At 39.8% G+C, this 17,020-nt stretch overlaps 1 long non-coding RNA gene across 1 annotated transcript in view; it reads right to left on the bottom strand.

Annotated features, from left to right (window-relative positions):
* Nucleotides 1-7,379: 7,379 nt before the first annotated feature.
* Nucleotides 7,380-17,020, bottom strand: part of LOC110741422 — a 234,251-nt gene continuing 224,610 nt past the window's right edge. The window contains exon 3 of the long non-coding RNA XR_002517590.2: nt 7,380-7,633. This is a non-coding gene — a long non-coding RNA (uncharacterized LOC110741422). The remainder of the gene's footprint in view (nt 7,634-17,020) is intronic.

Here is a 17,020-nt window from a genome sequence, read left to right as displayed (position 1 = left end):
AATCCTGAGTTCTAGTTTGATTGCACTGTGGTCTGAGAGACTGTTTATTATGATTTCTGTTCTTCTACATTTGCTGAGGAGTGTTTTACTTCCAATTATGTGGTCAATTTCAGAATAAATGTGATGTGGGGTGGAGAGTTCTGTAGATGTCTATTCAGTCTACTTGGTCCAGAGCTGAGTTCAAGTCCTGGATATCCTTGTTAATTTTCTGTCTTGTTGATCTAATATTGACATTAGGGTGTTAAAGTCTCCCACTATTATTGTGTGGGAGTCTAAGTCTCTTTGTATGTCTCTAAGGACTTGCTTTATTAATCTGGGTGCTCCTTTGTTGGTGCATATATATTTAGGATAGTTAGCTCTTCTTGTTGCATTGATCCCTTTACCATTATGTAATGCCCTTCTTTGTCTCTGTCGACCTTTGTTGGTTTAAAGTCTGTTTTATCAGAGACTAGGATTGCAACCCTTGCTTTTTTTTTTCTGCTTTCCATTTGCTTTTGGTGAATCTTCCTCCATCCCTTTATTTTGAGCCTATGTGTGTCTTTGCATGTGAGATGGTCTCCTGAATACAGCACACTGATGGGTCTTGACTCTCTATCCAGTTTGCCAGTCTGTGTCTTTTAATTGGGGCATTTAGCCCATTTACACATAAGGTCAATATTGTTATGTGTGAATTTGATCCTGTCATTATGATGCTAGGTGGTTATTTTGGCCATTAGTTGATGCAGTTTCTTCATAGCGTCAATGGCCTTTACAATTTGGCATGTTTCTGCAGTGACTGGTACCAGTTGTTCCTTTCCAAGTTTAGTGCTTCCTTCAGGAACTCTTGCAAGGCAGGCCTAGTGGTGATAAAAATCTCTCAGCATTTGCTTGTTTGTAAAGGATTTTATTTCTCCTTTACTTATGAAGCTTTCTTAGTTTGGCTGGATATGAAATTTTGGGTTGAAAATTCTTTCCTTTTAGAATGTTGAATATTTAGAATATTGGCCCACACTCTCTTCTGGCATGTAGGGTTTCTGTTGAGAGATCCACTGTTAGTCTGATCGACTTCCCTTGGTGGGTAGCCGACATTTCTCTCTGGCTGCCCTTGACATTTTTTCCTTCATTTCAACCTTGGTGAATCTGACAATTATTTGTCTTGGTGTGGCTCTTTTTGAGGAATATCTTTGTGGTGTTCTCTGCATTTCCTGAATTTGAATGTTGGTCTACTTTGCTAGGTTGTGGAAGTTCTCCTGGATAATATCCTGAAGAGTGTTTTCCTACCTGGTTCCATTCTCCCTGTCACTTTCAGGTGTACCAATCAAACGTAGATTTGGTCTTTTCACATGGTCCCGTATTTCTTGGAGGCTTTGTTCATTTCTTTTCACTCTTTTTTCTCTAATCTTGTCTTCTTGCTTTCTTTCATTAAGTTGATCTTCAATCACTGATATCCTTTGTTTGGCTTGATCAATTTGACTATTGAAACTTGAGTATGCTTCATGAAGTTCTTGTGTTGCATGTTTCAGCTCCATCAGGTCATTTATCATCTTCTCTACACTGGTTATTCTAGTTAGCAATTCATCTAACCCTTTTTCAAGGTTCTTAGCTTGGAGGAGTTTATTGTTATCCACCTTCTGGAGCTTACTTCTGTCAATTCATCAAACTTGCTCTCTGTCCAGTTTTGTTCCCTTGCTGGTGAGGGGTTGTGATCCTTTGGAGGAGAATGGGCATTCTGGATTTTGGAATTTTCGGCCTTTCTGTACTGGTTTTTCCCCATCTTTGTGGTTTTATATACCTTTGGTCTTTGATATTGGTGACTACAGATGGGGTTTTGGCGTGGATGTCCTTTTTGTTGATGTTGATGCTATTCCTTTGTTTGCTAGTTTTCCTTCTAACAGTCAGGTCCCTCAGCTTCAGGTCTGTTGGAGTTTGCTAGAGGTCCACTCCAGACCCATTTGTCTGGGTATTACCAGCAGAAGCTACAGAACAGTAACTATTGCTCCCTGATCCTTCCTCTGGAAGCTTTGTCCCAGATGGGCACCTTCCAGATGCTAGCCAGAGCTCTCCTGTATGAGGTGCCTGTCAGCCCCTACTGGGAAGTTCCCCCCAGTCAGGCTACATGGGGGTCAGGGACCTACTTGAGGAGGCAGTCTGTCTGTTATCAGTGCTCGAATGCCATGCTGGGAGAACTATTGGTGTCTTCAGAGCTGTCAGGCAGGGATGTGTAAGTCTGCTGAAGCTGTGCCCACAGCAGTCCCTTCCCCCAGGTGCTCTGTCCCAGGGAGATGGGGGTTTTATCTATAAGTCCCTGACTGGGGCTGCCTTTTGTTCAGAGATACCCTGTCCAAAGAGGTGGAATCTGGAGTGGCAGTCAGCCTTGCTGAGCTGTGGTGGACTCCTCCCAGTTTGAACTATCCAGTGGCTTTTTTACACTGTGAGCATAAAACCACCTAGTCAAGTCTCAGTAATGGCAGACACCCCTCCCCCAACCAAGCTCCAGTATCCCAGGTTGATCTCAGACTGCTGCGCTAGCAGCAAGGATTTCAAGCCAATGGATCTTCTTGCTGGGCTCCATGGATGTGGGACCCACTGAGCCAGGCACCAGATGGAATCTCCTTGTCTGCCAGTTGTAAAGACCATGGGAAAAGTGCTGTATCTGGGCAGGAGTGTACCATTCCTCCTGGTACAGATTGTCATGGCTTCCCTTGGCTAGGAAAGGGAAATTTCCCGACCCCTTGCACTTTCCCGGTGAGGCAACGCCCTGCCCTGCTTCAACTCGCCCTCCATGGGCTATACCCACTGTCCAACCAGTCCCAGTGAGATGAACCAGGTACCTCAGTTGGAAATGCAGAGATCTCCCACCTTCTGTGTGGATCTCGCTGGGAGCTGCAGACCAGAGCTGTTTCTATTTGGCCATCTTGCTGGACTCTCCAAGTCACGGTCTTACACAGATGGCAGGAGGCAGAGAGCTTCTGTAGGGAATCTCCCATTTTTAAAACCATCAGATCATGTGAGACTTATTCACTCTCATGAGAACACCATGGGAAAGACCCGTCCCATGATTCCTTTATCTCCCACCGGATTCCTCACATGACATGTGGGAATTATGAGAGTTACAATTCAAGATGAGATTTGGGTGGGGACACAAATCAAACCATATGTCTTTTTTTTTTTTAATTGTGTTATTAACAACAGACAAGACATGGAAACAACTTAAATGTCCACTGATAGATGAATAGATACAGAAAATATGTGAGGGGTGTGTGTGTAATATTTTGCAACCTTTTTTGTTTTTGAGACAGGGTCTTACTCTGTTGCCTTGGCTGGAGTACAGTGGGACAGTGGTGCAATCTTGGCTCACTGCAACCTCTGCCTCTGGGTTCAAGCAATCCTCCTGTCTCAGCCTGTCAAGTATTTTTGACTACAGGCACATGGCGACAAGTCTGGCTAATTTTTGTATTTTTAGTAGAGACAGGATTTCATCATGTTGCCCAGGCTGGTCTCAAACTTCTGGCCTCAAGACATCCACCTGTCTTGGCCTCCCTAAGTTCTGGGATTACAGGAGTGAGCCACTGTGCTCTGCCTCATTCAGCCTTTAAAAAGAAGAAAGTTCTCCCACATTTGACAACATCATGAATCTTGAGGATATTATGCTGAGAGAAATAAGCCCTCACAGAAGCACACATACTGTATTATTCCATTTATATCTTTTTCCATTGTAATTAGTACCTTTTTTCTTTTTAATGCATAGCTTTCCATTTAGAGAAAGTTTTCATGAGAAGATTAACATTGATAGTGAGGAATAGGTATATATTGAAACAACAAATTCATTTCTTTCTCCACTGTCTGAGAGGGTATTAATATACAGGACTGAGCTTTGGCCACTATATTTCTCTGGTAAGTGATAGTAGCTGTGGGACTGGTAAACTGCCTGTGGGCTTACTTCATGAGCAGTGGTCTAAATGACCTAACAGGGATAGGACCTTCAAAAACCTGATGTTTTCATGGACCTAAACTGGGTTGTACTCTTGTGAAAAAATATCCCTTTCCAGATCCTGGGGATCCCAGGGGATTCATCCCTCACCCCTAAGACAAATATTTAATAAGAATCTACTTTGTGCAGGCCACTATCCTTGGCACTGCTGGTCCTAGCAACAAACCATATATTCTTTTATTTATGCTCTTGGAGGTGAGCTAGCTCTACTCAGGTCTCAGATAATCTTATCTGACTCAACAGTGGAGTAAGGCAAACTAGACAAAATGATGGCAATGTTGTAAACTCAGCAATACAAAGGGTTTTGCTATGTGTGAGGATTCTTATTATTTTGGCTGGCTGGATTTTGGGGGAAGAGGTCCAGTAGAATTTCTCAAATATGGTGCCAGGTGTTAGAGGGCCAAAGTGACATAAGGCACAGTTCCTGAACTCAAAGAACTTGACAGGAAGTAGAGGAGACAGAAAGATGAACAGTTAATAGCAATACCTTATTCTTGATTTTGTTTTTTAATTAAGGTAAAATTCACATAAAATAAAAATCACCATTTTAACCATCTGAAGTGAACAATTCAGCAGCATTTAGTACATTCCAAATGTTAGGCAACTACCACCAATATCTAGTTCTGGAACAGTTTTCTCACCCCTGCACACTGCTAATCTGTTTTCTATCTCTGTGGATTTAAGGTTGACTGTATTTTCATTCCATACAAATAATTGTACTAGAAGCAAAAGATAAGAGGTCAAATCCCCTAAACTAACTGGATGAGATTGAGCAAGACAGTGTGCCTTTTTGAAGTTCAGGTGCTTTATCTACCAAACATAAATAATACCTGATTTCTCTGAAGTTATGAGACAAGATCAGGTGATCCTTAAAGGTTGCTTTGAGCTCTAAGCTTTATGATTATGTAATTTCATGGTATTTGTGAAAACCACGAATCAATGCTTTGCAATACACTAAAGCTTTATTTGTTTGTAACCTTAGTAATTAAACTCTAGCAGGCCATCACAAGCCTCTCTTTAAACAAATATCCTACAGTACTTGCAGGCACTGCAAAGTATAATGAAAAAAGTAAAGCTCCAAAGTCATCAGAAATCTTTCTGGAAGGACTCTTTGTGTTAAGATTTGCATCAGTCATACCATGCTATGAAGAGAGAAGGAGCCTTGTCATTTTTCCCTTGTATTTTTCATTGTGTTTTAGTAATAACCTGTAGACATTCTAAACTGCCAACCTCTGCTTTGATCTATTTTTAAGATACTAAAGGACAATTGAGGTTAATAAAGTGGTCCCTCAGTATACATGAGGGATTCCTTCCAGGTCTGCCCTTGTATATTGAAATCTGTGCATGCTCAAGTCCCACAGTCAGACCTATGGAACTTGCATCCACATAGGCAGGTTTCACGAATACTGTATCTTTTCCATCTGGCATTTGCTCAAAATCAAACAAACAAACAAACAAAAAAATATAAGTGGACTGGCATGGTTCAAACCTGTGTTGTTTAGGGGGCAATTGTATAACCAAAGAGAAATATCTGTAAACACAAACAGTCCATGATGTGCTAAAGTAGCAGTCACAGAATTTCAAATACATATAGGGACACTAAAATAATGAAGGGAATGTTAACACAGAGGGAAAACTCCAGTTGTCTAGTGCCTATCATTTTGGTTTGAGGTCAGAGGCTGACTTCCTAGCCAGTTTGAGTACAGTTGTAGCACATGGCTGTACCAGCCATTTCTCTATAAGTGCTTGATTCTTCATTTTTTGCTACTTTTTTTACTTTCATAATAGTACGGCTCCAAAAAAACATGGCACAAGGGATCGTTCATTGATTGACAACCTCTCACAAAGATGCATTTAGCAACAAGAGCCCTTTAGATTTTTTTTGTGTGTGCATGTGTGTTGGAGAATGACCTACAACTGACCCTCTTAAATTATAAAAGTTTAAAAAATTTCTTAAATGTTCTAAACATTAGCCACATGGGAGGGACTGATCTTGAAGGCAGTCTGGTGACTATTTTAAAGGAAAATAGTTGTCCTTAAACAGAAGAGAAAATGTCTGAGTACCACAGACCTCATCTCTCTTCTAGTCCCTCATTTTCTCTTTCCTCTCTTCCTGCCTCCTTTCTTCTTCAATTTTTCCTCCCTTCTTCTCCTATTTGAAAATTGTCAGATAGTGTCAGGCCACATAGAACAGCCTACCTGGTCCTGAAAGTGAAGCTTCCCACCATCTCTCAGTCTTCTTCATGACAAAGTCATATAGGGCCCTGGACTTTTGGCCTCTGTCTTCTGAGATGCTTGGAACCCTATGTGATTTCAAATTAAGGGGAGCTTTTCATGAAAATAAACTAGCGTGAAGCCCTTGGGTCATGAGTTCTGCCTGGATTGAATATTGCAAAGAGCATAACTCTCCTTCTTTGAAAGGAAAATTCATGAAAAGAAAGTTTTGTAAAATTCTGGGTATTCATTAAAAGACATGTAAAAACTCAAATAGGCCTTCAATTTAAAATAAGCTGAGTAATTTAAGAAAATGTGCCTATAGCATACAGCTCCATGTATGGCTTGTCCTTACTCACTAACAGCTGTGTAGGATTTGCCGTTTCTTCCATGTTTTATGTGATGATAGTGGATGCCGGCTCTTAGCTTCCAACACTGATTGCTATTCAGGGACTCGGATTCTGGATCTGCTCCAATCATGTGGAATCTATTTTGGACACGTCATGTCACACTTGAACTCTAAAATATGCCTGTCGGTGAAAGGTTCTGTTTATCTTTCTCTTTGCTCAGACTCACACAGAAAATGGAGTTCAGTCCTAACACCAGCGGACTTTGTTTTACTCTAAAACTCTCTTTGAATCCTCGGCAGCAGTAACAGAAACAATTTCTGAACTTCTTGATATGGTGGCTGCTTTTCCCTCAGCACTCCGGTCTCAGCCTTCTGCTCACAACTTGCCCTGCTCTTTCATTGTACTCACTCCCTTCTTTGCAAATCTCCCATATGGGCAATTAGGACTGCGATTTACACTGGTTTTCTTCTACTTTGCACGCAGCAAGCAGCTCAGTCCTTTCATAGGACACACAGCTGTGACTGCCTCTCCAGGGGAGGGAATTTACCACTAAGCGTGGCAGCCTGCAAGAGATGCCAGAGAGAACATCAGGGGCGACACTTTAATAGTCAGAGAAGTGTGCGTGGAGTATTGAGAAAGGAGAAAAAGCCAAGAAGCAGAGGTCAGGCTTTGATTCACTGACAGTAGGGAAGGAACCAAATGGAATAGGAGCAAACACAGGGTCAAGACAGGCCTATAAGGCCAAGCCCTTTTGGGCAGAGGGCAAAATTCTGCATCTCACCTAGAAAGATGGAAAAACAGGGGATTCTCTTTGTACCTTTGTCAAGTTCCAGACAACAGTGTGGTTTTCTTTCTAACTCTTTATTGCAAGCAAAGTGAGCATTGGATCCTGGAATTACAGTTTCTGGTAAATTTATTTTACATTCAGAAGACCATTCAGTAAAGCTTTTTGATATTGTCTTTCTCTTCTGAGTTCATTTTGTTTTCTTCTTTCCCTGACGAGTGAGCCAAGAATGTAGTTCTGACTTTCTGGCTGCTCCATTTTGAGATTTGAGTCTGATAAAGTTGTCTAGTGTAGACAGGCTAGAATATTTTTTTCCTAGGGAAGGGAGGGAGGAAAAGGAGAGAAGATTTTCTTAAAGCTCTTTAAAATTGAGTAATTTTAGGAGGAAGGCATTGCTTTGCTCTGGAAAGCCTCTGAGTCCTCAAACTTGGATGTCTTTGAAAGAAGACCCCCATATGCAATGTGGCATGATTGACAAGAAATTTGTTTGAAATGACTGAGAGGCCCTCATTAGGCTGGGACTCCTCACCATCTGGGTTTGAGTTTTGATAATGGGGTCAGGCTCTCTTTTGGTCTGTGCGTTGAATAACTGAGTGTAATTTGTTAGTGATTGTGGCTAAAACGCAAACATTTTTTAGTCACATTCATAGGAATTTGAAACTAACCGCAGTCTTGGGGCACAACAGTGAGAAAACGCTTTCCAGCTGCACTACTGTGCTTGGCGACCCAGTTGAGAAACTCTCACAAAGCAGCCAGTCTCACTTTGGGCTGGACGGGCGCCATTGGAAACAGAAGTGCAACTTTATCACTTGACTTCAAGAAGAGGTTTCCCAGCAACATATGGAGACAAGATACAAGACAGATCCTGTGGAGGAAACTGCCCTTTCTGGGCGGGGAGCTTGCTTGTAGGATAGGTAAGGAAGGGCGGTAAGAGGCAAAACAGGGGCCAGCCCAGTATCTTCTTACAGACAAATTTCAGTTGATTTCTGCCTGAATAACAAATGTGAACTTGAGAGGCTTCACATTTACCCATGAGAAAGAGGTTAAGCCCAAGTAATCACCCCACAAACCAGCACCTACAAAAACCATTGCTTCCCATGACAGTCATCACTCTCAGAACATTCCCCTAAGGACTTACTGTAGCATGTGCAGAGAAGAGCACCAAACTACTTTTTTGTTGTTATTTAAGAATCCCAACAGCCTCTTCAAAATCACAGGTGTATTTTGAACTTCTGGCTTCAGTTTTCATCCTTTAGTTGAGGAAGGGCTGGCGGCTTTGGGTAGGTAATTTGAAGGCATAGCATTCAGATCAGCTCACTAAAGAATCTGGGTGCTCCAAGCCCCAGGTGGTCTCAACAGAAGCAAAACTCCAGGAATAAGGCAATGAAAAACGTTTTATTAATCATACATTTTTTAAAAGGTTATAAGGGCTAGTAGACTATGTTTGAGAACTAAATCATAGTCCTGGATATGACTCATACTTTTTAAACCTCATCAAACTCAACAGATCATTTATTCTGAAAAATGTGAATAGATGGATACCACCTTTCATAGACAACTGTAACTCACCGATATCCATACCATATGGATTCATTCCTGCTTTTATATTTGTAAATATATAAGCTGTGTGATTCAAAAAGTGACTTAGTCATCACTTTTTTATCTTCAAGTAAAAGGATGTTTGAGAAATACTGGTCAAAAGTAAAATCAGAGAGATGGATGTAGAAGACAGAGACATTGGCTGGGTGTGGTGCCTCACACCTGTAATTCCAGCACTTTGGGCGGCTCAGGTGGGCAGATCACATGAGGTCAGGAGTTCCAGACCAGCCTAGCCAACATGGCAAAACCCTGTCTCTACTTGAGGCGTGTTGACAGGCATCTGTAGTACCAGTTATTTGGGAGGCTGAGGCACGAGAATTGCTAGAACCTGGGAGGCAGAGGTTTCAGTGAGCTGAGATTGTGTCATTGCACTCCAAACTGGATAACTGTCTCAAAAAAAAAAAAAAAAAAAAGGGTGGGGGAGAGACTGACTTGATTCAGTTGGTCTTCATTGGTATCAGATCTATAATTGTTTTAATACTTTTAAAATTAATCTAGCTTATTAAAAGGAAACTATTGAGAATATTTTTAAAGATTTGCTTTGAAGATGTTCATTGTAATACTGTGTATAACAGTGAATATTATGAAACATTTTAAAAGCCCCACATTCATAGGCCATTAATTATACTTTGGTATATACATGCAATAGAATACAATATACTCCTCAAAAATTAATCAACAGATATACTATGTACACATCAAAAGAACGTGGAAAATGCACTTCCTCTATTGATGTGTTGAAAAAACAGGCTACCAAATAGTAAATACCTGGGTTTGGAATTGTATGTATTTTCTGTTTTCTTCTTTTTGATGATCTTTGATCATCTATTTTCTCTTTTGATGCTCTTTAGATAATCTGTGTTATCTAATATCTCTATAATTATACGATGCTTTTGTAATATAAAAATACATACTGCTTTAAGTTAAAAATTAATGAACACCTTACTTCTATGCATTATTTTATTTTTAACTTATTCCAAAAGAATATTAGAAGGCTAAATAATTTTTTAACTTTTTAAAGATGAAAATGGGTTTATTGAGATAAGGGAATAATATAACAAATGTATGCCATGTAATTTTGAAATTATTAAAAGTCTACATAAAACTTTCTCTGAATTTCAAAAAAAAACTATACAAAAATGTCAAACAAGTGTTACATTGTGCACTGGAGGTGTAACAACTAATCTGGAAAAGGACATTGCTCCAGGCATTGAAGCCTGAGGGCATTTTCTTTTGTGAATCCTTATACAGAGTGAAGGAATAAGAGACAGGCTCATAACCTTTCTATTAAATTCTAGGCTGATGTTCATGGAACCATTCTGTAGAGAGGACTACCTGTTGAACAGCTCCAAACGACACTATTCACATCTTTGTGTGAAGGTGCACAGTGGAATTGTATCCTGTTGCCATACTTGGTGGCCATAAAATTAAATTTAGGAAACATAGTAATTCTAGAGGGGCCCAACTACGCAAACTCCACTGTGCTGGGTTAGACCAGGGCTAAAATGATGAATCCTGTATCTTTCAGAAAATGCTTCCTGAATATTATTTCTCATGACTTAACTTTGGGTACATGTTGAGGAGTTGGAGGGCTAGGAAGAACTGTTTATACTTCACCAGTCAACCCAACAGGAGCTGGGCCTAAAGAGCGATTCCTAGGCTTAGTATGTCCCGTTGAATGTTGAAGAATAAAAGACTCGATACAGGCACACCTCAAAGATATTGTAGATTTGGCTCCAGATTGCCACAATAAAACCAATATTGTAATAACATGAGTCACGCAACATTTTTGTTTTCTGCATGCACATAACAGTTATGTTTATACTATACTATAGTCAATTAAATGTGCAATAGTGTTATACCTAAAAAAAAGTCTCAAAAAAAAAAAAAAACCAAAAAAAAAGAAGGCATGCACAGAATCTCTCTTTGTCGCCCAGGCTAGAGTGCAGTGGCCCAATCTCAGCTCACTGCAACCTCCACCTCCCAGGTTCAAGCAATTCTTATGCCTCAGCCTCCCAAGTTGCTGGGATTCCAGGCATGCACCATCATGCTCAGCTAATTTTTGTATTTTTAGTAGAGATGAAGTTTTGCCATGTTGGCCAGGCTGGTCTAGAACTCCTAACCTCAAGTGATCCACCTGCCTTAGCCTCCTCAAGTGCTGGGACTACACATGCCTTATTTTTAAAATATTTTATCGCTAAAAATATGAACAATCATTTGAGCCTTCAGTGAGTCACAATCTTTTGCTGGTGGAGGGTCTTGCCTTGATGTTGTTGGCTACTGACTTATCAGGGTGGTGGTTATTGAAAGTTGGGGTGGCTATGGCAATTTTGAACATAAGACAACAATGAAGGTTGTCTCACTGAGTGACTCCTCCTTTCACAAAATATTTCTCTGTAGCGTAGCATGTGACGCTGTTTAATAGTGTTTTACCTATGGTAGAATTTCTTTCAAAATTGAAATTAGTCTTCTCAAACCCTGCCACTGCTTTATCAACTAAGTTTATGTGATATTCTAAATCCTTTGTTTCATTTCAACAATGTTCACAGCATCTTCACCAGGAGTAGTTTCCATTTCAGTAAACCACTTTCTTTGCTCATCTGTAAGAAGCAACTCCTTATTTGTTCAAGTTTGATCATGAGTTGTAGTCATTCAGTCACATCTTTAGGCTCCACTTCTGTTCCAGTTCTCCTGCTATTTCCACCACATCTGCAGTGATTTCCTCAATGGAAGCCTTGAACCCCTCAAAGTCATCCATGAGGGTTGGAACCAACTTCTTCCAAATTCCCATTAATGTTAGTATTTTGTATTCCCATTAATGTTAGTATGTTAGTATTTTGACCTCCTCCCATGAATCGTGAGTGTTCGTAATGGCATCTGGAATGGTAAAGTCTTTTCAGAAGGTATCCCATTTACTTCACCCAGATCCATCAGTAGAATCACTATTTCGTAAATAGTAAGATTTAAAAGTTGAAATTTCTCCTTGATCCATGGGATATTGTGTTAGTAGTCATGAAAATGACATTAATCTCCTTGTACATCTCTGTACATCAGAGTTCTTGGTTGACAAGGTACATTGTCAATGAATCAATGAGTGGTAATATTTTAACATATTTTTTCTCTGAGCAGCAGTTCTCAATAGTAGGCTTTGTCATCGAGGTTCTGTTATTTTATTGATAGAGCACAGGCAAAGCAGTCATAGCATAATTCTTAAGAATCCCAGGATTTTCAGAGTGGTAAAGAGTATAGGCTTCAACTGAATGTTGCCAGCTGCATTCGTTCTTAACAAGAGAATCAGTCTGTCCATTGAGACTTTGAAGCCAGGGATTGACTTCTCTGTAACTATGAAAGTCCTAGACGGCATGGTATCCTCTTCCAAGAGAATGCTGTTCTGTCCATATTGCAAATCTGTTGTTAAGTGTAGCCATCTTCATCAGTGAGTGTAGCAAGATTTTCTGGATAATTTTTTGCAGCTTCTCCATCAGGACTTAATGCTTCATCTTGAGCTTTTATGCTATGGAGAAGACAGCTTCTCTCGTTAAACCTCCTGAACCAATCTCTGTTAACGTCCAATTTTTCTTCTGCAGCTTTCTCTCCTCTCTCAGGCTTTATGGAATTGAAGAGAGTTAGAACCTTGTTCTGGATTAGGCTTAAGGAAATGTTGTGTTAGTTTGATCTTCTATACAGACCACTATAACGTTCTCTATCTCAGCAATAAGCCTGTTTTCTTTTTTTTTAACCATTTGTGTGTTCACTGGAACAGCACTTTTGAGAACCCTCGTACACTGTTGGTGGAAGTGTAAATTAGTGCAACCACTATGGAGAAGAGTTTGGAGGTTTTTCAAAAAACTAAAAATAGAGTTATATGATCCAGCAATCCAACTGGTAGGTATATACCCCAAAGAAAGGAAATTAACATATCAAAGAAATATCTGCACTCCCATGTTTGTTGCATCTCTTTTCACAATAGATAGCCAAGATTTGGGAGCAACCTCAGTGCCTATCAACAGATGAATGAATAAAGAAAATGTGGTACTTTGGAATACTATTCAGCGATAAAAAAGAATGAGATTCAGTCATTTGCAACAACTTGGATGGAACTAGAGGTCACTGTGTTAAGTGGAATGAGACAGGCACGGAAAGACAAATATGGCATGTTCTCACTTATCTGTGAGACCTAAATATCAAAAGCAATTAAACCTGTGGAGATAGAGAGTAGCACAAGGGTGTCCAATCTTTTGGCTTCCCTGGGCCCAATAAAAGAAGAATCGTCTTGAGCCACACATATAATATACTAACACTAACAATAGCTGATGAGCTAAAGAAAATGCAAAAAAAACCCTCAATGTTTTAAGAAAATTTACAAAATTTGTGTTGGACCATATTCAAAGCAGTCCTGGGCCTCATGTGGTCTGCAGGTCATGGGTAGGACAAACTTGGAGTAGAAGGATTGTAACCAGATGCTAGAAAGGGTAGTGGAGGAGGTCGGGGGAAGTGGGGTGGTTAATGGGTACAAAATATAGTTGGAATAAATGAATAAGGCCTAGTATTTGATAGTACAGCAGGGTGACTATAGTCAATAATAATTTAATAGTTCATTTAAAAACTAAAAGAGTATAATTGGATTGGTTGTATCACAACATATAAATGCTTGAGGGAATGGACAGCCCATCTTCCATGATATTACACATTGTGTGACTGTATCAAAACATCTCATGTAGCCCTTAAATATATACACTTACTACATACCCACAAAAATTAAATATCAAAAAAAATTTTCCATTGAATTCTCAACTTGGCTGTTTTGTGTAAGAGGTTTATTTTAGCTTTTGACATACCTTCCTCACTAAGCCTAATCATTCCTAGCTTTTGATTTAAAGTGAAAGATGTGCCATTCTTCCTTTCACTCGAACACTTTGAGGGACATTGTAGGGTTATTATTTGCCCTAATTTCAATGTTGCTCTGTCTCAGGGACTAGGAAGGCCCGAGGAGAGGGAGATACATGGGAGAATGGTCAGTTGGCAGAGCAGTCAGAATACACAGACACACAAAAATTATGTCTTACATGGGTAACGTTCATGGTGCCCCCAACAATCACAATAGTAACAACAAAGAGCAGTGATCACGGATTACCCTAACATATAGAACAATAATTTTTAAACTTTAAGTATTTCAAGAATGACCCAAGTGTAATAAAGAGACACAAAGTTGAGCACATGCTGTCGGAAAAATGGCGTCGATGGACTTACTCGACCCAGGATTGCCCCAAACTTGCAATTTGTAAAAAATGCCATATGGGCAAAGCACACAAAAAGCTGTGCTTGTATCCTGTCTATTTTTTATTTAGTCCTTTTAAATATGATTCATTTGATACAAAATGAGAAGATGATGGCATATTGCTTGTTCTATCAATCTCACTTAAAAAATTTATGGAGAAAAGTTAATGTAGATAGTCATAGTCTCTGAGATGAACAAGGAATGCCATTTTTAGCTTCTGAAAGTTCAAAGATAAAGATCAGCAGTGGGGAGTTACAGAGAGTACCACTTAAGGATGCAGGTATTGACATCAGACAGATCTGCAAGGCGTGAAATCTGTCATGAACGCACTGTGTAACTGGCCAAATCACCTACCTCTCTAAGACTCAGTTACTACACCTGTAAAATGGGGATAATAATGCCTAGTTCAGAGAGGTGATACATATACTTTATGCATATGCAAAGTGCCTGCCAGATTATGAATATTTAATCAATGGTGATTTTTTCATTTGCAAAGAAATGTAGGTGGTATATGGGGAAACAAACCAGAAGAAAAAGACATGAGGTATAAAAATAATGATGGAGAGAGAACAAACAGTGTGGCCTTCAGTGACCCTGTGAAAGAAAACTGCTGAGCAAAACGGGCCATTCTGCACCCCGTGTCACTTGCCTTACCTGGCTATGTTTCCTTACTGGTTTATTATTTTGATAGCCATTGATATGTGTGTGTTGAGAAATGTCATGATGTTTAGAAGGGTCTTAAAAGGTCATGAACAAATGAGTTGAACAGATGATTGTCACAGTCTGAGCTCAGAGAAATGCCAGCTTTGCACATCGTCAACGCTTTGTTTTATCTGTTGCTTTGGGCCTTTTCCTGTTCTGGACTCCCCTGGGTTGCAGAGTAAATTAAATCTACTGTTAAAAATAAAGAACATTTTATGGTAAGCTAATTTGTGTATATGCGGCCATCCCACTGTAAAATACATCTTTAGAGACAAAAGTATCAAAAGCTTTAAAATTATTTTTAAAACTAGAAGCTCTTAGGCCATTTGGGTTTCAGATTGGACTGAACTTTCCCAGCCTCTGAGGATGACATGATTTCCCATGTTTCCTTGAGAGTCTCATCTGAAATAGAATTGAGGGAAAGGCAAAATGATTGACAAGGGCAGGTGATGTGAGCTCAGGCATCCTGCTGAGGGGGCTCACTTAGGATTCCAAATCAAAGTCAGCCACAGCCCCATGCTGGTTTGCGCTGCCCTGATGCAGACACTGAGTCAATTCTGTGCTAAGTACTTACGATGTACAGATTAGCAAATACAAAGGTTGAGGGTCTCAGTGCATCCTCTGTCTTTCAGAAACAAGCAGGCGGAGTTTCATTAGTGAGGAAATTAACTGGGGCTGACATGAAGCTCTAAAAAGCATTTTCTAAGCTTTGTGTGTTTTTCCATGTGGTTGTTACTGGGGTTTCTTGAATTGTATTGTATGATTTCATTCAGAAAACATTTATTATCTCTTTACTCTCCTTTAAAGCCTTGCTTAAAGTGCTACAGACCTAGAAAAGAAACTGATACTCATTAGGTACTGATTTTATTTTTCTACATATATTATAATAAATTCAATTCTCTAATTTTTTACATTAACTATCACTATATTAATTTCACATAACTGTGGTCTCTAATATGTGAATGCACCGCAGCTAACACAGCAAATGATAGACCCATAATTTGAATGAAAGTTTCATACATAGATGAATAAGACACAACCCCTGCCTAGGAAAGCCCCAAGCTACTAGGGGAGTAATGTATTAACAGAGGATCTCAATCCAAGATAGACCAAGATTAATGTTGTAATGAGTGTGTAGTTTGGAGTAAGCATTCTATAGATGTTTATGATGTTAATGAATAAAGAACATACATGAGCAATATGGACGATAAATATAAACACACCCTTAAGTATGAACTCTGAAATAGTGTTCGTAAGACAAGAAGTTTATATTCAACCTAGGAATAAAACGGTCTATGAAAGGAATCACATGGGGCTTGGATAAATCTATTCTACTATTTTCAGAATAATTTTTCAGCAACAATTTAGAGAGACTGGCTCCCATTGTTTTTGCTTGCCACACAGACCTCCAAAAAATGAGGTCGTCATAGGTTACATTTTTGTAATTCCTTTCTTTGCTTACCTATCCCAGACATAAAAAGCCTCTCACCTCAAATACATGTCTTGACATATTTGGGGTCCTAGCTGAGCCAAAGCTAAGTTTAATGTTTTTCTGGTGAGTGGAATTGGGTGGCACTTTCCCCCTTTCTCTGTCTCACTTCTCCAAGCATCTACTTGCATTATATTAGAAGTCAAACATGGGAGTAAAAAGAAAATAAAATATATGAACCCCTCGTCTTCATCAAGGATGAGCCTGGAAAGATGCAAACCATTTATTTCAGGAAGAAATCAGCTGGTCTTTGACAGAATAAAGACTCACTCAGAAACCCAGCCAGAGGGCTGGAGGAAAATGAGGAGACATCTGCACGTTGGAACTTGGGCCTGGAACCCAGTCTGATTCAGTCAGGTGGTGATGTGTCTGCTGAGGTAGAGAAAGGGAACGTTGACAGCTCTATGTGTGACCTAAGAGAGCTCAAATTGTGAAACACCTAGCAGAAGCACCCAGATACAGGCCTCTGAATAGTTACACCAAAGTATGTGAGCTCTTTCTCATTTTCTGGCCAACTACTGTTTGTTGGGGGCCCACAAGTATCAGGGACATTGATGCCTGGAGACGTTGCTGAATATCTGTCTGTTGGAGTGAGGGTGAGGGCAGCATGGAGGCTTGGCTGGCCCCAAGAGTG

This window comes from Papio anubis, chromosome 13, assembly GCF_008728515.1.
Source record: "Papio anubis isolate 15944 chromosome 13, Panubis1.0, whole genome shotgun sequence".
Lineage (NCBI taxonomy): Eukaryota > Metazoa > Chordata > Mammalia > Primates > Cercopithecidae > Papio > Papio anubis.
The sequence above is the reverse complement of the archived record's forward strand: the minus strand, read 5'-3'. Positions and strand labels throughout refer to the sequence as shown.